At 35.5% G+C, this 20797-nt stretch overlaps 1 long non-coding RNA gene and 1 pseudogene across 1 annotated transcript; both read left to right on the forward strand.

Annotated features, from left to right (window-relative positions):
- The first annotated feature begins 5439 nt into the window (after nucleotides 1–5439).
- LOC113358900 lies at nucleotides 5440–6490 on the forward strand (annotated as a pseudogene).
- Nucleotides 6491–9666: 3176 nt separating this feature from the next.
- LOC113355124 lies at nucleotides 9667–12547 on the forward strand. Its single transcript, XR_003362131.1, has 5 exons — nucleotides 9667–10023; nucleotides 10136–10223; nucleotides 11631–11714; nucleotides 11958–12066; nucleotides 12210–12547. It is a non-coding gene; the product is annotated as an uncharacterized LOC113355124 (long non-coding RNA).
- The last annotated feature ends 8250 nt before the right edge of the window (nucleotides 12548–20797 follow it).

The raw sequence follows: 20797 nt of genomic DNA on the forward strand, positions 1-20797 counted from the left end.
TCCTAAAACATGTTTATATTTTTTAGCTGGTTTATATATATACTAGGGTTTAACACGTGCCACGAGGGCTCGAGTGTTATATTAATTATTACGTATAGTTATGTTAAATTAATTGGGACCATTCTGGGACAAGAGTGGGACGAAGCTCCGCGTCACCAATTGGGGTCAATTCTCATCATACCCGGGAAGCACTTCATATGTGTTGCACTATTTAGAGTTTACAATATATATTATATTAACATCATTTTTTCGAAGTATTTAATATCAACTATTGATACAAATATATACGGTGATTATGATTTTTTATTTTATTATAAGGAGTTGGAGCCTGAATGAGAAGTTGAGTTGGTTACTTGTTTCTTAAGACAAATATATGATATTGTACGTAAGGCAGGTGGGGAGTGTATAACGGGTGAAGTACAAACAAGATTTGGCCCCAGTAGAATCCTTTATTTGGATTTTGAGGTAGAATATTATTATGACTTTGTTTCTTTATTTTTAAGTGGTAAAAGATTAATCGTAGAAAATTAAAACCAAGAAATGTGTATTCTAGAATTTAGCAAGACTAAAGGTAGTAAATTGATACAACTATATATAATGACTGTGATTTTTTATTTTATTATAAAGAGTTGGATCCTGAAAGAGAAATTGAGTTGACTACTTGGTTCTTAACACAAATATATGATATTGTACTTAAGGCAAGCGGGGAGTATATAATGGGTGAAGTACAAACAAGATTTGGCCTCAGTGGAATCCTTTATTTGGATTTTGAGGTAGAATATTATTATGACTTTCTTTATTTTTAAGTGGTAAAAAATTAATTGCAGAAAATTAAAACCAAAAAATATGTATTCTAAAATTTAGCAAGACTAAGGGTAGTTATAGTGCTACTTTGAGTAGCCGACTTCAGATTTAGCCTTAGCAATTATTTTTAATATACTGATGTTCACTGGGTCATTGATTACATAATGATTTCAAAGGTTAGTACTATAATGTTTCAAAAGCTTAAACAATATCTTCGTGGTAAATTTGGTTATAAGATTTAATCTACTAAATGATAATTGATATTTTTCATTATGCAACGCAGTTATTAATTGAGATCTCTTTTAGGACAGGTGCGGGGCGAATTTTCAAATTAGTATTAATAAAAATTGGAATGAATGGAAATCTTACAAAGTGTTTAAATGAAGAAAAATGTCCTTCAAGTCAAACATACTCCTCGATAGTTGACTGAAGTCCAGGTACCAAAACACTAGGATGATTCGACAAACAAAAAAAACAATGGTGCACGGTCAATTTTGTGAGCTAACAAAACAGGAAGTTAAAAGGAGTTCTGCTGATAAATTGGTCCCCTAATACCAAAACCTGATTCCACTATCCCGCCCATCATGTCCCGCATGTATCTTGTTTTTATGCCGCAGTCATACTATTCCATCGGAATCTTCAACAAATCCTGTACACGCCAGACACAAAATCACATTTGTCAAGAGATTAATTTTGTGTCCCTCTCTGGCTCTTACTATTATAAAAAAGAAACAACCAAATCCAAACGTATCAAAAAAAAAAATTAAAAAAAAAATTACCCTTTCTCTTATCACAAAGGCCAGATATAATAAACAAACTAGTTAGGCAGTAGAGATTCTTAGTTTTATATTACTAATGATCCTGTTTAGATTCTGCCAACAGATGGTGTTGAGTCAGCTGTCATCAATCATTATTAATTGGGTTATGAAAAGTATCGAGACTGTTTCTTTTCGGGTTCTTGTTAATGGATCTCATTGTAGAAGCTTTCAACCTTCAAATGGGATTAGGCAAAGGGGGTCTTTGCACCAAGTTAATCCAACAGGGAAACGTTTTGATATAGGTAGAGGTGCTCCTAAAATCACCCACTCATTAAATGCTCATGAGTATCATTTTGTGAAGGCCAGCTACGAAAATTCTCGTAACTTTAGAAAGATTCTGGATAACTTTTTGTAGGTGGTCTGGCCAGATTATTGGTGAGGCCAAATCCACCTTATAACTTCTTCTAATTTGGGAGGAGTTTCACTAAAGGTATTGAGCTCGTAGTGTCCTCGTGGCCTCTAACCAAGGAAAAAATTTAGACATTCCTATGAAGTGGGGGAAGATTTTAAATCCCGTTGAAAAGATTGAAAACATGATGTAAGTTTGGGAAGCTAGTGATCTAAATATTGTTGGTAGAACAACACTACTTAAATCTGTTTCGGACCCTGTCACCAACCATGTCATATCCTTATTAAAGTTATCAAAAGGCTCATATAACAAACTAAACAGATTTAGAAGGAATTTTGCGTGGGGTGGTGACAAGGAGAGTATAAAAATTGATAAAATCAAATGGAGTTCCTTTTAGGCATGGTGGTATTGTCTTTAGGGATTTGGAGATTGTTAGAGCATAGCTCGGTTGAACTCACCAAGCATTGTTATGTCAAGTTTGGTTGTCATATTTTAGTATCAAAACTCATCTAGAGTTTCTTGATTAAATACTACAGTCAACTTCGTTTAGGTTAGACTAGAAAGTATAGGAATGCTGAGACATACAAGTATTACTACTCTGAAGACCTGAATAATGATAAGAAGTAACGATTACAATGATGACACCATCCTTCTACTTGAGGTTACTAATATTGACTTGAACTTATTTCATTCCTAACGTATCTTTCAAGTTGCGCTATATTGAAAACATAACATGCGAAGCTGTAGATATTGTGCATAATACTCTAGTAGATAGACATGATCATAATAATATGGTCATAGTATTAGGAAATTATATTACGAAGTATTACGCTTATCTTTTGAACTTCGTAGATATGACATCGACATAATCTTGTATATAATGTTATGATTATGTGTGTGTGTGTGTTATGGTGAATATTTCATCATAGGAAATAATGTTTTACATTTGTGTAAAGGAAGTATACTCGTGAACTTGTTTCATGAATCGAAAGGGAAATCAATAGGTATATTGGTTCGGCTATTCATTGCATATACTTTGGATGACCAATATGTGTAAGTTGGTAGAACTGATCTTAACTCAGGTTATGTATCTTGGTATAACCGATCACAATACCTAGACTTATGATTTGGTATGACCGGTCCTGGTAATTGGTGTAACCGATCCTAAGTAATCACCATGAGATGGTATGATCGATCCTTGTAATTGGTATGACCGATTCTGATAACTGGTGTGACCGATCATAAGAGGTTGTTTGACCGATCCTTGTAATTGGTATGACATATGCTAATGATTGGAGTGACCGATCACAAGTAGATACCATGTGTAGATGGAGATGATCCTTCTAATTGGTATAACCGATCCTAGTGACTGGTGGGACCGATCAAAAGTAGGTACCACGATTAGGTAGAACCGATCCATGTGATTGGTATAACCGATCTGAACCCATGTATGTGACTTGGTAGGACCGATCACAAATATCATTGTGACTTGGTACGACCTGTCACATAGTAAACTTGGAAGTTTGGCAGAACTAGTTCTAAAATTGTTTGGAAGTGTGGTAGAACCGATACCAAGATGCAAATCCATGTATACTCAGAATAAGGATTTGTTGTCTAAAGATGTCAATATACTTTGAACACGAGCAGTAACTATTATCATTTATTGTTCAAAGATATTCCTTGGTACTCAAGGTGATCTTGTACCTAAATAAATTGAGAATCTTTTAATTAAGATTTTTGGTTATATATGTTTTAATTACCAGCAAATAATGCATATAGAGAATAAAAATTAGTAATGTGCATTTAATAATTGGAGATTTTATATTCAGAGATTACAGAAATATTGGACCAACATTTATTATAATTAGGAAAATCGAATTTGGGATTTATTGCATATCTTGAGAATATTTTCGGTTTTGGAAATTCCTTGGTGTCCAAACATCGTTGGTATATAAATACCAAAGTTTGCATTTCTATCAAACTATTCTAAGATCCAGGAAAACTTAATTACTTGTTGTTTTTGGTGGAGCCGTCTAATCAGAGTGGAAAGTATCCTAATTAGGTGCAATCTCTTATGACTGCTCGTTTAAAGACTTTTGTGGGATCAAGAAGCTCTATGGGTACCGCTGGTGGGAGACTAGATATTTGCAGTGTTATTAGTTTTCGATTTGATTTGATTGACTAACGATTTTTGGAACTTTGATTGCACCTAGTTTGTTTATTCTTGAGAATCTTCTCTTCTGATATAAGATTCACTCCGACTAGATCAAAGTATCAACGATATCTTTGGAATTGTTGTTAGATATAAAGACATCTTGTGATAATCCATTGTTAACAGACTCTGTTCTGTATTTGATTGATCACAAGAGGATTTAAGCGGTGTTGTGCAAGTTTTTGAGGACAATAGAAGATTTGAAGACGAAGAAGAATTCTTATTAGTTTTCGTGGTTTAGTAAATTATCACAAGATGTCTCTATTTCATTATATTCCATCTGAGAATTCTTGAAATTGTGGATCATATAATAATCGAGAAATCATCATATAATAATCGAGAAATTGCATTAGAAAAGAAAAAAGAGGGGTTTGTGATGATTTTGAAATCTTTTCTACTAGGTAATCTATTATACTTATGCATGAAGATAATAAATTCGGTCGTTGTGGTCGGTCTCTATTATGGATTTCTGACCACAATCTCCATAGGGCCCTCTTATCTCTTCCTTCTCCGAGCTCGGGATATGGAAGAAGGAACCGAGAAGGAGGTATCAGCACCAACGGGTTTTATTATGGGACATCTCATGATGTTCATATTGATCTATTATGCGCGTCTCCATCTAGCATTGGGTAGACCTCATACAATAACTGTCCTAGTTCTACCGTATCTTTTGTTTCATTTCTTCTGGAACAACCACAAAAACGTTTTTGATTATGGATCTACTACCAGAAACTCAATGCGTAATCTCAGCATTCAATGTGTATTCCTGAATAATCTCATTTTTCAATTATTCAACCATTTCATTTTACCGAGTTCAACATTAGCCAGATTAGTCAACATTTATATGTTTCGATGCAACGACAAGATGTTATTTGTAACAAGTAGTTTTGTTGGTTGGTTAATTGGTCACATTTTATTCATGAAATGGGTTGGATTGGTATTATTCTGGATGCAGAAAAAGAATTTTATTAGATCGAATAAGTACCTTGTGTCAGAATTGAGAAATTATATGGCTCGAATCTTCAGTATTCTCTTATTTATCACCTGTGTCTACTATTTAGGCAGAATGCCGTCGCCTATTGTTACTAAGAAACTAAAAGAAGAAACTGCCAAAACGGAAGAAGGGGGAAAGTGAGGGAGAAACAGATGTACAAATCGAAACAATTTGCGAAACGAAGGGGACTAAACAGGAAGAAGGATCCATCGAAGAAGACCTTTCCCCTTCCCTTTGTTCGGAACAAAATTCGAAGTTATAAACACTTAAACTTAAAGAAGATAAAGACCTCCTCTGGTTTGAAAAACCTCTTGTTACTCTTATTTTCGACTATAAACGATGGAATCGTCCAGTGCGATATATCAAAAATGATCAATTTGAAGATGTTGTCCGAGACGAAATGTCACACTATTTTTTTTTACATGTGAAAGTGATGGAAAATAAAGAATCTCTTTGACATATCCACCTAGTTTGTCAATCTTTTTGGAAATGATAAAAGGAAAGATACTTTTGTCCACAACTGAAAACCCTCTTCTGAAGAATTGTATAATAATTGGGTTTATACCAACGAAAAAAAAGAACATAAACAACGCATTTTTCAATAGAATTGATGCTCCAGAAAGGGGGTCTCTGAAACTGAATGTACTTGAAAAAAGGATTAGATTACGCAATGATGAGACTGAACAAGACTGCCTGCCTGAAGGGTATGATCCTTTTTTGAAAGGAACCCGCCGCGAAAGCGAAAAAAAAAGTATTTAAACTCAAGTTTGAATATGAATGAGGCTTTCTCAGAAGAAGGTTGGATCTGGATAAATAAATTTAATAATATACTTCCCACAAATTACCAAGAATTTGAAGAAAAAAAGGAAAAATTTGAGAGAAATTACTTCCTTCAAGAAGAAGGAAAACTTAATTCAGAAAATAGAACGAAATATTTATTTGATGCGGTTACACCCGATAGACATCATCAAAGAACTATAAAGGAATCCATTGGAATAAAAGAAATACGTAAAGAAGTTCCTCAATGGTCATACAAATTGATTACCAGTTTGGATCAACAAGATGGAACAATTTTAGAAGAAACGACTGAGGATCGTGAAATTAGGTCAAGAAAGGCCAACCATGTAGTCATTTTTACAGATACCGAACGTACAAATAGTACAATGAATACTAATGATGAAGTAGAAGAAGTGTTTGTCCTACGTTATGCGCAAGAATCGGATTTTAGTCGAGATATAATCAAAGGATCTATGCACGCTCAAAGACGTATGGGTGGAATTGGCCTGGGGGTCTCCGTAATAGAAGACATTTGACGATAAGCTTGTTCTTGTTTGGAGGGATCATCATAAATGATTGATGGTATTCGTGAACCTATTTCTGGGTCTCTACTTTATGGAAAAAATTTCATCTCTGGTGCCATTATTCCTACTTCTACATCTATCAGGCTGCATTTCTACCAGTTCCTTGAGTAGTTCTTCATCTTGTATGATGATCGCCATGTAGTTCTTGAACTCAACTACACTTTCTATCCTAGTCCGAGACTTAGCTATAGTAGACTAGAAATCAAGACTTATAGTTTTGATCACTAACATTGACAAACATGCTTGAGATAGCAACGCATGCGAGTTCGACCGAGCAGTGCTCTAAAAACTTTTGAACACTCTGAGATAGTGTAAGTTTGGTTTTAGACCGTAGGTAGACACAGTTGATCAAGTAACATGTTGCAAAGATAACTTCTCCCCAAAACCTTAAAGGTAAGTTTTTGTTATGGAGCATTTCCCTGGCCATTCCCTGAATGTTCCTATTCTTTCTTTCAACAACTCCATTAGCTTGAGGAGTAATAGATGGTGAGTATTTGTTGAATAATCCCCAGTTCGTCACAAAATTCAAACACCTTAGTGTCCTTGAATTCAGTTCCATGGTCGCTTATAATTTTCTTTAGTTTGCGACCTTGATCTTTCTGGATTCTATTAACAATAATCTTGAATTCATCAAGGGTTTCATTCTTATGAGAAAGAAATGCTACCCAAGTGAACCTGGTGTAATCATCTACCATAACTAAAGCGTACTTCTTACCCGCAACCGTGAGTTGTTGAATGGGTCTGAAGAGATCTATATGAATTAAATCAAGTGAAGCTTTAGTGAGAATGTCTCGAGATGATTTATGGTGAACTTTCGTTTGATTACCCTTTTGACAGGCACCACATACACTATCAATCTTTGAATTGATTTTGGGAACGCCTCTAACAAGTTCCTTATTAATGATCTTAGTTAGAAAAAGATAATTGATGTAACCAAAACGCTCATGCCAAAGATGTGTAGATTCCACCTTAGTCAAGTTGCAACAGTTAGTGAATTGAGTATCCAGAAGATAACAATTGTTTTTACCACGAGTACCCTGAAAAATTACTTTCCCAGTTTTTTCTACAATGTCACATCCATTTAAATTGAACACAACTCTATGGCCTTTGTCACAGATTTGACTAATTGAAAGAAGGTTTGCAGTCATACCTTTTACGTATACTACATCATGGATTTCAGGTACGCCGGGAAGTTTGATCGTCCCCTTCTTACTTATATAACAACAACTCACATCTCCAAACGTTACCGGACCTCCTTCATAGTCGCTTGAAGTTACGAACCACGAGAGATCACCAGCCAAATGTCGGCTACATCCACTGCCAAGAAACCATTGAAAGGGCGATGTTGATTTTAAAGAAAGAGCTCTCATACTAACACTATTATCCTTTTATGATTTCTTATTAGTTTTGTATATCCTTTTAGAGAAGTAAACAGTTGTTCATCTTTCTTATGAAGATTACTTCCAACCTTTAAACTTTTCCGGAAGGACATACATGTATGTTTAAAGTGATTGTAAGAGTCACATAACATACATGGACCAACATCTTTAATCTCGTCTGACTAGTTCTGAGTCACATCAGGTTTCACAAAGCCTAAATCTGACTTACGACAATTCTTCAGGGAAGAATAAACAAAGTTATTCAAATCCATCAAAGAAATTTTGACAGATTTCAAATCCTTAATCATTGCAATTTCTGCAACAAGATCAGAGTTGATCCGGATTTGTTCATCCAACTTTTTATGGAGAATAACAAGTTTTTCAGAACTTTCTATGCGATCAGAATTTAATCCTGGAAAAGCATTTCTACAGACTTTAATGTGCATATAGTAAGATTGCTACAAACACAGACTTATTAGGTCTTTAAACGTGTTTTTCAGCTCTGATACCAATTGAAAAAGAGGGGGTCTAACAACCACACCCAATATTTCGCTTAGCAATCTGTATGGACTAACTCCAATATACTTTTAAGAGAATCAACTAGACAGTCAGACTCAATCTTAATAAAAAGTATATCAAAGAGTTATATCTCAATTTCTCGATTCAATACTTAAGCAAATAGAAATCTGCGAGTCTAATTGAATACAAGAGAAATCACTTGAACGATACCAAACACTAATGTTCAAGGATTAATCAATTTAAACAAACAACCAAAGGTTGGATTTCCTAATTGATCGATTCAACAAACAACCTGTGATATTTCCATTATATAAAAAAAAATATAATGCAGAAAAGAAATAACAAAACACCAGAAGTTTTGTTAACGAGGAAACCGCAAATGCATAAAAACCCCGGGACCTAGTCTAGATTGAACACACATTGTATTAAGTCGCTACATACACTACTACAAACTAACTTCAGTCTGGACTTTAGTTGAACCCCAATCAATCTCACACTGATTAAACGTACAATTGCGCTCCCTACGTCTCTGATCCCAGTAGGATACTATGCACTTGATTTCATTAGATGATCTCACCCACAACTAAGAGTTGCCACGAACCAAAGTCGAAGACTTTAATAAACAAATTTGTATCACACATAAAAGTCTACAGGAATAGATAAATTTGTCTCCCAAAGAAACACCTACGAGTTTTGTTCTGTCTTTTGATGAATCAAGGTGAACAGGAACCAATTGATATACCAGACTTATATTCCCGAAGAACATCATAGAAATAACAATCACCACACAATAATCTTAATCGACTAGCGAAACATGATATTGTGGAATCACAAACGATGAGATGAAGATGTTTGTGACTACTTTTCTGTCTTGCATATCGGAAAAATTAATCTCAAGTCAATCCTTACGATTGTACTCAAATACGATAGAAATAGCAAGATCAGATCACACAACTATATAAAAGATAGTCGGGTATGGCTTCATAATCCCAGTAAAGTCTTCAAGTCATTAACACTAATCCAAAATCTGTTTTTAGGACACTTGAGATTTGAGAAAATGACAGATTAGGCATGTAATTAAATATTTTACATATGGGATTTGTCAAATAATTTAGGCGTGATTAATTAACGCTAACAACCTGTAATTTCTTTTCCTATTTGTTTGCCCTTATTCCCTCAATTTTCCACCCCTATCGGATCAAAACACGAACCCTTGGATAACTTTAATTGTAGGGCCTATAATTATATTTAGGAACTTCTCAAAACCGAATCACACCGGTAGGAACTTCGTGTTTATCAAAACTGAAACTTCCTAACTTCCCCCACTCGATTCTTCTGAGTTTCATTTTCTTAACATAGCCATTAAATTTGATCAGCGTATTTAATCAACTTCATCACGTAAATATTTAATTTTCTCTAAAACCCCAATTTTTACTGAAACTTGAACCCATTTTATTCCGATTCCGATTCCAATTTGTAAACAAAGATTTAGCTCGAAAGGGTGAAAGTGGTAAGGGGTTGATCCCAAAGACGAACATAGAGAAGATTTCATCATCATCTGGATCTGGACTAGAAATCTTCCATAAGGTGAATAAACCCAGGTGGACGAGAGATAGAGATGTAAAATCAGAATAGATTCGTGTAATTTTGATTTTTTTTTGTTTTCCAGATTTAATTACTTATTTGTTTGTTTGATTAGAGATTGAAGAGGAATAGAGGAGGATTGTATTTGATTAGAGATTGAAGAGGAGCAGAGGAGGATTGTACAAAAGCTATCGAACTAGACAGTAATTCATCAATCTCTCTAATTTGTGGTTTCTATTTTATTAAATATGCCGATATTTTTATTTTAATCTGCCCTTACATGCAACCTATACGGGATTGTTCATTAGGCTTAATGATATAACCATAATTTTAGTAGTTTAGGTACAAATGTGTGTGGTTACTGGCAACTAAGCGGAAGGTGAAAATAATTTATGATAATATTGGTTCTTCTTTTTTTTCTGTATATTTGAATGTTACCCTGTGATAGTCATTGTGTATGATTGGTTTGGTATGTTTGTTTATTTTATATCCAAGTCCAGCAATTTTTGCTCGATACATCTTTGGCATTACAGTTTCCAACCATTTTTTTTTTTGTTTGTTATAAAAAAAAAAAAAAGTTTCTTGGTTGCTTACATTTTTTTCTTCCCTTTAATATGTTTTTGCACATCTCTCTGATGCATCTTATCTTCTTGCTTTATTTTAGTTTAAACTTCAGTTAGTTTCGTCTAGGCGGTTTCTTATAAAACATAGATGAAAGAACCCAAAAGACCATTCAATAATAAAACTGTCCATAAAATACTTGGCTACTACATTCAATAACAAATAGCATAAATTACCTACATAAGAAGGATCCACGAAACAAATATAATTTTTGATTTATATGCACATCACTGCCTCTTTCCTATATATCCCGAAAATGTAAAACTAAGGAGACAACAAAAGTGAACCTGCAATCACAATGAAATTCATGTTATAACTGCTTGTTGTTGCACCAGTTCCACTTGGCGTGCTAGGTTTTGAGGTGAGAGTTTCAGTAGTTGGTCTTGAAGTAGTGGTAGGAGTAGTAGATGTTGTAGGAGTTGTGGGAGTGGTAGCAATAGGAGGTTTTGTTGGAGTGGGAGGTGTTGTAGGAGTTGATGGTGTATGGCAGGATTAGCAGTTGTTGTAGCTTTGTAAGAGTGGTAGGACTAGTAGGAGTTGTTGGTGTATCTGCGTCACCGCCTTTGACCGCTAATTTCATTTCACCAGCATAATGATTTCCTTCTGGACTTTAGAAATACATGGTTCCGGCTACTTAAGGGACAGTGCTACTTCAACCATTGTACGTACTTTTGGCTCCTGACCCACAGTTATTATAATCACTTTTGTGTACCACTTTTACTTATGCAATTGCACATACGTCAAAGATGATCAAGGTTATCCAAGATAGGAATTTTAGTTAACAAAACTGTGCATAGTTGATAAGAATCCACACCAATATTAACTGTGTCGTAAAAGTAAAATGTTTTCGTTAAGGATATTATTGTTATCTTACTTCAAAATCATTCTCATTTTTAGTACTCTGTGATATTTATTTTGTATGGTTGGTTTGATATGCTTGTTTATTTTACATCGACTCATTTGTTGTTTTGTTTTTTCAATTCCTTTAGATAACAAGGCACTCCTTGCATTACGGATTGCGTCATGGCAGAGCTTGTGAAATTGGGTCAGAAGTACCAAAAACAAGATATATGGTAAAAATTTCAAGCACATTTGAATTTATTTGGAGTTTTGGTTGCATGATTACTAAATTTCAAGCACATTTGAATTTATGTTAGAGTTTTGGTTGCATGATTACTTTTCTGTTTTACTTGAATTGCAATATCATTCTTTATTCCCAAAAGTGCAATATTAGAAAATCCATTTACAAGAGCTCTTCTCTGTTTTCGTTTGCCTGCTAGCATTATTGACGAGAGAGTTGCACTGTCATGGTCCAGGGTCGTCCTCGGGGTGATAAACTTTTGGCAATCTGCACTGTAATGTCAACTTTGTTCATCTGGCTCGGATTAGTCAGCTTGTATTGGTCTCTCTTGGCTGCATGTGTTGGTAACACCCTTAACTGCCTCAACCTATGTCGTTTTAAACATGTTTGGCATGCCCACTACGTTCTCTACCAGTGGGTACCTTACCATTTAATGTTAATTAGATTCTCACCAAGTTTTCTGAACTATGTATGCTTTTCTCTGCAGTGACTTGCTGGAAGAAGGAGGCAGTTGCACTTGGACATGTTAATTTTAGTACACCACCAAATGATGGTGGTTATGAAGTCCTTATAGATGAGAATACAGATAGCAATATGGAACTATATGTGTTGGAGATGGAAAACTTGGATATATTGATCCCTGTGAGACAATTGAATGGCCAAAGCAATACGTAACTCGTGCACTTGGATGTTAAATCATAATGTTTTTTTTTTCTTATTTGTTGTTATGAACATGAAGTAGCTTTTGTTGTTGAATTTAATTGTTGAGTTGTTAAATGAATTAAAAGTCAATTTTAATAGAATGGGTTAGATTTTCTTACAAAATTCATGTGTTGGCTTGTCTGTAGTATTGTCATAAAAAAATAACGAACAAAGGAAGAAAAAAAGGAGAAAGGAAAAAAATAAATTCTCATACTCAATCAGATTCAGCTGAAATTGACTTACCTGATTAAGCTGAATCTATGATTACAGAATTTCGACAATCATCGTCTGTCATTAATCTTAGACAAACCAAATTCGTTGTTAATTTTAGACAACTACGAACCGTCATATAATAAATAATACACCAAATATATGACAGACATTAGGACAAACCATAGTTGTCGTATAACTCGATTTTTGACAGTTTTGGTATGTCCTAAATTCCGCATTTTGGACTAGTGTAACCTACAGGGTCTTGATAGAAGCCTAAGGTTAAAGGAGAATAGACTCTGGCATACAACTAGTATCACACACGAGGTGTGGGGATTAGGTTTCCCAATTGTTATAGTTCTCCTTTATATGGTCTTCAAATCAGGGTTTGCAATCTAAGTTACCTTGGTAACAAAGCATTCAATATTCACCGTTAGATGAAATCCTGATTAGATTCAAGCTAATATCTTTCAACCGTTAGATCGAATTTAGCTTATTATATACACATGAAATGTAACTTCATTTAGGTTTGAGTAACCGTACCTAAATGTGTACAAGCCGTTGGTTCAACAGTAGTTAACCATAGGTTGGCCATATGAGCACTTTTATATCAACCTTATTCTTCTTCACCACATCTAGTTCAAATGACTCAAATGAACAAGTTAGAGAGTTGCTCAATTGCTTAGATATCATAGAAGTATACAAGACAGAATCGAAACAAAAACAGTATTGATTCACTCGAATCGATTCATGAACATTATAGCCACAGTTTGCAAAGATTGCATTCCTTAATAGATAAATGTCTTAGTTCACGAATTAAACTGTTTTTTAGAAAATAACCTTCTTAAGTACGCATACCTGGTACGTATACTTAAGTACTCGGATTAAGTTTATTTTCAGTTCACAAACTCCAGCATAAATTCATGGGATGTGAACTTCCTACAGTGCGTGTACTGGTAGGTGGACTTTAGTTCCGGTTATCCTGAGCAGCAAGGTACGCATACTTTGGTTCAAGGATTTTGGACTTATACAAGTATGAGTTATCACACAATGCTTATATCCAATCATGGTTATATATTTTAAACTCTCATTTCAATCATTGAAACAATCTTAGAGGACGTTATATAGTTGTTGTTCACAAACTATTTTTCGTCAAAGCGATTTTCAAGTAATTGAAACAAATATGACTTTCATCACTAGTAAAGATGAACTTGGCCAAAGTGAAAGCTTACCAACACATATTTGGAGAAATAGATAAGCGAGATAAACTCAGCTCGAAATAGTACATGTGTATAATCATAGTCTATATAGCAATACGACTTTTGTCTCAAGATAAGAGATAAAGTAGACTTTTGAGTGATACATAAGTTCAAGTCTCCACATACCTTTTTGTCGATGAAGTTCCATCAGTTCCTTGAGTAGTTCTTCGTCTTTGCATGATGAACCCCGTGGAGTCTATAGCTCCTCAACTACAATTTCTATCCTAGTCTGAGACTTAGCTATTAGTAGACTAGAAATCAAGACTTACAGTTTTGGAAACTAAACTTGACAAATAAGCTTGAGATAGCAACGCTTGCGAGTTCGACCGAGTAGTGCTCTAACAATCTCCTCATTGTCAATTTTAGTGACAAAACTATTAATACATATGGAATACAAAATAAATAAACTTTTCATCTTCTCTTCCACATGCATGATCTCCTTGGTTCTTCAACATTACTCGAAATCTTCGTCACTTCCAAGTACTCCAATGATTCCTAAGATATTCAATGCAGCACCATCATTGTTGAAGATCCGTAGCCATAACAATGAGAAAACAAAAGCTCTCAATCATTGTTACACAGTGTCATAGTATTATTACACAACATCAAAGTTCAATTACATCACAACTTCGACAACAATACTATGATGATATTGATCGTTGTCGTATGCATCAAAAATAAATTACTTTCTCACTACTCAAAATATATAATATGGCAAGGCCAAGAAAGGATCGTTCCCACAGAGAGGTCTTGGGTTGTCAAGATGTTTCGGTTTCCTATATAAAACAATGGAGGTTTTATGATTTTTATATAAACTAAAATAAAATAAAAGCAAAACAATGAAAAGTAAACACGCAAATCAAGGATGTGAAATATTGGTTAAAGGTTTCATCTTCAATTGTAAACAAGTATTTAATGTATGATTAAAATTCGTATTTAATCTCGCTATCATCAAAAGCCCTAGAATACCTTATTGCAAGAATACTCTGTCAATTTCCTAAGTTCATCAACAAACACATCAGAGTTGCGAGTGTGAATTATACCTAACGCCTTGCGCCAATTAAGTTCAATTCCTAGGAGCATTAAGTTTAAGAAATAGGCTAATCAATTCAATTGTCATACATTGCGCATGAAAACTCGGACAAAGGTCAATTTCTACATATGATTACAAGAATGTATCACTACAAACCGTATTCATATCATGCTACTCATATTCAAGGTTATCGCTCGATGATGAACCCTAAATTAGCTATAGATATGAATGTGAGTTCAATCAATTCTAGACTTAACTAAACAAACATTCAATCATATTACAATACATCAATCATGAAATTATTATACGCAGTAGAAATTAAACGATAATATTGAGAGAAAATTAATTCATAAAATCAATAACTTGATTGCAAAATCCAACTACATCTTTAACCAATAATAAAACTTAGTTACTTGTGTTTTTGGAAATCATCATATAAAACAAAGAAGAACTATCATGTAAAACCTTAGAAAACCTTAGAAAACAAGTAGAAGCCTCCATAACCTAGAGAGAGATTTATTTATTTATATAATTCTCTATTTCCAAAAGGATACCACCAATTATTCACGCTTCCAACTCTCGGCCAAACCTTTCAGCCAAGACAACCCTTGTACGCCGTTTTGTCTAGGTCTCAGCACAGCCCACGGCTACTTAAAGCCCATTCAATACTTGGCTCGTCAAATACAGAGAACTGACAGCCTATCCTGTTGCTCAATTACTTCCTCCAACTGCCGGTCATCTTCCTTGCATTCAACTTCAAACGACAACAACAGCTCAAACCATTTCAGCTTCAACTGCAACTTGTACTTGTACCACCAACAGCTCACAGCAACATCCTTCTTTTCAGCTCCACACAAAAGCAAGCACCAGTATCAGTCCCTTGAATATAACCACGGCCTTCATCTTGACTACAATAGCATCAGATTCACTTCCTTGAGCCCACACCCAGCGGCAACTCAGCAACAATCAATTCTCATTCTGCTCCATAACAGCATTTCCTGCATCTCCTTGATGAGCTCAAACCTGAGATGTAACCACCTACACCAATTCAGCTGCAAGCCTTTACTTCCCTGACTTCATCCAATCTCTGCACCAATAACTCCATCTCTTTGCGGTCAGCTGCTTCCACTGCCATCTCCAGCTAGCCATCAGTTGTTTGTCAACTCAGAATCACCACCATCTTCTATTGCATCTCAGCTTTCCATCCTTCCAAAACTGCAAGCCTCAAACCACAGTAACAACAGCAGCATCAACATTACATCTTCTTGAGCACTCAACATTTCTTCCTAACTTCAATCAGCATCATCTCCAGTAAAACACCACCACAAAACTGTAGCTGCATCCATTCAAGATTCCCTGACTATAACAACTTCTCATGTTCTCTGCAGTTGCAATACCACAGACCCAATACTCTTCATTGTTTCTTCCGTACCACCAGGTTGCAGTAGAAACTTCCCCTTGTATATCAACAACACCACCAGTTGCAACATCATGGCCTGTAACTCAGTTCAAGCACACAGCCCAGCCTCTGCAACTCAACATCACTATCAGCATCTCAGTACCACCATAGTCATGTCACCTGGACTACATTCATCTAAGTCATCAAATACCCATAGCACCAATTCCATCCAGTTCCTTGATGTAGTTCAGGCTCAACCCAAGTACTTGAGCTTCACCAGTTGCAAAACATAGTTCACCTGCAACATCCTACACATTCATCTAATCAGTTTCCAGTAGCCTCATATTATCCCCAATTTCATCGTTCTTCACTGATTCTTCCATTTCTCAAATCGACGGCAACAACAAACCCATCTTAGATTCGAGCCAAATCAATTCCATTCTCGTCTCAGGTTCTAATTCAGATCAACCCCAACTTTATTATCAAACAGCAACAGATTCAAGCCTTCCATCCCTGCATAGCTTGCACATCAATACCAGCTGCAATCTATCATCACCAGTGCCTTTATTGCAGCTGCAACTCCTTCTGCAAGTCCATTATCTTGCCACTACTCTGTCTCACACTCTCACTGCTTCAACCATTGATTCAACCTACAAAATATCTTCATTAAACTCCCAATCGATTCCTTGCAGACCCTTGTAGACGTTTTAGCAGCAATCATCTTCTCTCATCTCTTCTTCTGTGTCTCTGAACTCGAATTCAACCCAATCAAAGCAGCCACCGTCTTCTGCTTCCTTGAATCTGTTACTTCCAAACCCTGAATTCTTGACTTCGACCACAAACCCATGGCAATCAACAGATTCACATCGAACCCATCTTCAATTTCACAACAGACTCTCAACTATGACTGAATTCTTCTCGTACTTCAACCACCAACATATTCCTTCTCAATTGCAACACCGATTCAGAATTGAACCAAAACCCTTGAATATAATCACCCTTCTTCTGGATCGATTCATCACCGCCCTTCTAGATTCAGCATCATCATCTTCAGTCTGTTCAAAACTCATCTTCTCTCTCGATCTCACCATTAACAACGTCTCCTTTTCTGTCTCTCAAATTCATTTCAGGTGAAACAAATGATAAGACAGAAAACAAATCTTCTATTGTAATATATTTGTGTTAATTCATCAGCATATGGATGCTGGTTCTCGAACAATACATCTCTTCTAGGTACAGTAAACGAGCCTTGTATATAGTTAGTAACAAACGTGTAACAACTAAAGAGAGAAAATGAAGTACAAGAAGGAAACGAGAGGCTCTTGTTTAGATTTTCTCCAGGTACAAATTAACTGCCCAGGGCAGGGTATATATAGACCAAACTGTAGATATGTGGCTTAGCTATAGTAGTGCCACTTCATAGTACAAGTGTCTTTATAACAAAATTACATGTTTGCCCTTTTAATTAATCGATAACCTTTATCCCATTTGTACGTCTCACACATGCATAGTTGTTATCTTGACTTTGCCAGTTGTCTTGATCGGTGGTCAACCACCAAGTATACATAACACTCCCCTTGGATGATCACTATTGCTTATATGTTGTTTTGTCCAGAAAAATTCAGCGAGTCGAAAAAACTGGTCGAAAATAACAACTCTTAGATCTTTGGAGTGGTGATGATGTCACGAATTTTCTCTTCTTGTCAAAACACCATGAGATACTTCCTCCATCAAGATTGTGAAAGGAAAACCACTTGGGACAAAACTTAAACGTCTGAACCAGATTAGTCTCGATATTGGTGCTGGTTAAAACCATACTTAGATTTGTACTACAAACCCAATATCATCTATACATAGCATATTTCGGCTAATGTACCATTTACACATTTCTTGTGTAATACAAACCACAATGTGATATATCTCTTTCGTTGAGATGCAAATCGATCAATCTTGTAAGTAAGAGATCGAATGACTGCAATTATGCAAGCTCGTCCATTTAAATATGTCTAAACCTTTAAGGTTGACGAAATTAATGGACTGTTAGCCACAATATCCACACTGCAATCTTGTTTTACTGAGATTTTCATCTTGAACTTCTGCTTTAAGCATTTTTGTGCTTTGGATGACTCTTCAGAAGTTCCAATAAAGTAGATGTTGTATATATCAAATCTAGTAAATGCACAATATATGGGCATATAAGATGGTTCACATATCCATGGTTTAATAAGCATTCACTTAGACGATTGACCATGTTCGTCCTTATTGAGCAAATGCATATGACATTGTAATTTTACTGATAGGTGAAAACCTTCAGGAATTTGTCTGCGGTTATTTGTATCATGTTTTCACACAGATCACAGTAACCATATCTACTAGACGCACATCGAGTCCTTAAAAGACTACTAGACAAGCACCAAAGAGGTAGTTGCATCCATAACATAGAATATGTTTCTTTGTAATCCATTGCAGATTTCTGTGAAAAGACTTTGTGCTATTAGTTGACTTTGCTTTTCTCATTATGCGTAAACATCCACCTATAGCCACTATGGTTACATCATCGGATGTCGGTACTACAAAACACCCACCTGTGGATAAGAGTAGCTCACATTATCGAGCGTTCAGGCTGCAGTACCAATGTTATGCATTTTGCAATAAAGCTGTTATCCTTCTTTGATTTCTCCTGGTTTAACGATACCTTTGATGACATTCCCATAGAGAGTGGTTTAAAACCAATAACACCTACAACAGTATCAGTGGATACTTTGACTGTATCATCAACAATCATTAGATTACGATCACAAATTTCTCTATTGCGTGCGTGCCTTAAGGAAATCCTCTCATTTTGAGGTTCCACAGCCTTTGCAGAGACATTCTCTTATTAGGAGAACTATACTTGGAGAAAGTAGATCTTCCACTGATAGTCTCTTTGAGAGCACTATCTTTGAATGATTGTGACTGGCTCTTTCTTTCAGGAGGTGCAAAATATTTTAAATCAACTAGTCATCCACATTGTAATGTGTTTTAAATGATACACTTACTACTACATACACAGCTTCTCATGGAGAAACTTGATTTGCAATTTTTGAAGATATCAAATCTTCTATATGTCTTTCATTGTTGAAAACATCCAGATGAGATACATCCCGGTTCTTCTTTGTACAAACCAGAATACTTCACGTTATTTTTCAGGCGATAGCCCTTCCTCCCCCAAACGGTGGGAAGATTTTCTCATCGAATTTGCAGATCTTGTAGTAGAATGGTAACAATAGTGGAATGTAGCACGTCTCAAACAGAAAACATGACAATAGTTTCATGAGTAAAATTCAAAATGCTATATGAATGGAGTAACTAGACCATTCAATGAATGCACAAGAACAACGGGTATACTTACCATCAATGCCCAAATCATCACTAGGATGATACAACATCAATAACTGATAAACAAGAGTTTCATTTAATATCTATATGAGTATAGATATACAGTTACCACCCAGTTGATAAGTCGAGTCACGTATGACTACCAAACCATACTTCCATCAGCCCGGTTAATGTACGAGGAAATTCCCTATCAAGGGTTGGCGTTATACAACAGGCGACCTAAAATAGTTCTCTTACTACGCTTTCATATAAGAATCAAATTTGTGTCTGATGCTAAGACTAAGGTCCCAAAAGCGTACACAAAGAGAGAAAATAACTTAGTATGAACTGAGGTCCATATCTGCCAATTATATAAACTTTTTCGATAATTCCTTTGCAAAGGAGGGATATCTATCCACAACAATTTCAGTAGCTACTCTGAATATTATCGACATCCAATTAACAATTAGCTAATAAACGATCTTACATTATTCTCTAGAGTACGAGAATATTCTAATCCACTGGTACCATATTTCAATATGCGGATATCTGTCTCCATGAGATATCAACGCAAATTATGTGGATATGCTCCTCTTCAGGGGTTATCAACTCATCACTCAAAGAGAATAAGGACGTTATCTGATTAGATTGACATACATAGAACAAGAGGTTTTCGTCTATGCTTCTAAGTATATTTTCAGATAAAACAATCGCTGCGATTCCATGGCATGCCTTGCAAGGATTTTATTTTACGCCGAATCAAGCAAGCGTACTCTTGCTAAATCTAGCAACAGAGTAATCTCCAACACCTTAGGCACTTCTCGGTGTGAGAATTTAGATGAGACACAATTGGAGTTAACCAATATCGTCGACGATTCTCCCCCTGATCCTCGGGCGGGATGTCTCATCAACAGAACATCCAGTTCCGCATTACTCTACATATCAAGGGAGCAACTGGGTGTAGAAAGCAACAATAACACATAGCCCAGGAAAGGTAACTGATCATGTTTCCTCTCTCGTTTATTGTCCAACTGGAATAATTTCAAGAATTCACATTGTCATGTAAAATCAACAGTAAACTGTAAACTAAATTATGTGAACATAGACACAATCTC

This window comes from Papaver somniferum, chromosome 3 (genome assembly GCF_003573695.1).
Source record: "Papaver somniferum cultivar HN1 chromosome 3, ASM357369v1, whole genome shotgun sequence".
Taxonomy (NCBI): domain Eukaryota; kingdom Viridiplantae; phylum Streptophyta; class Magnoliopsida; order Ranunculales; family Papaveraceae; genus Papaver; species Papaver somniferum.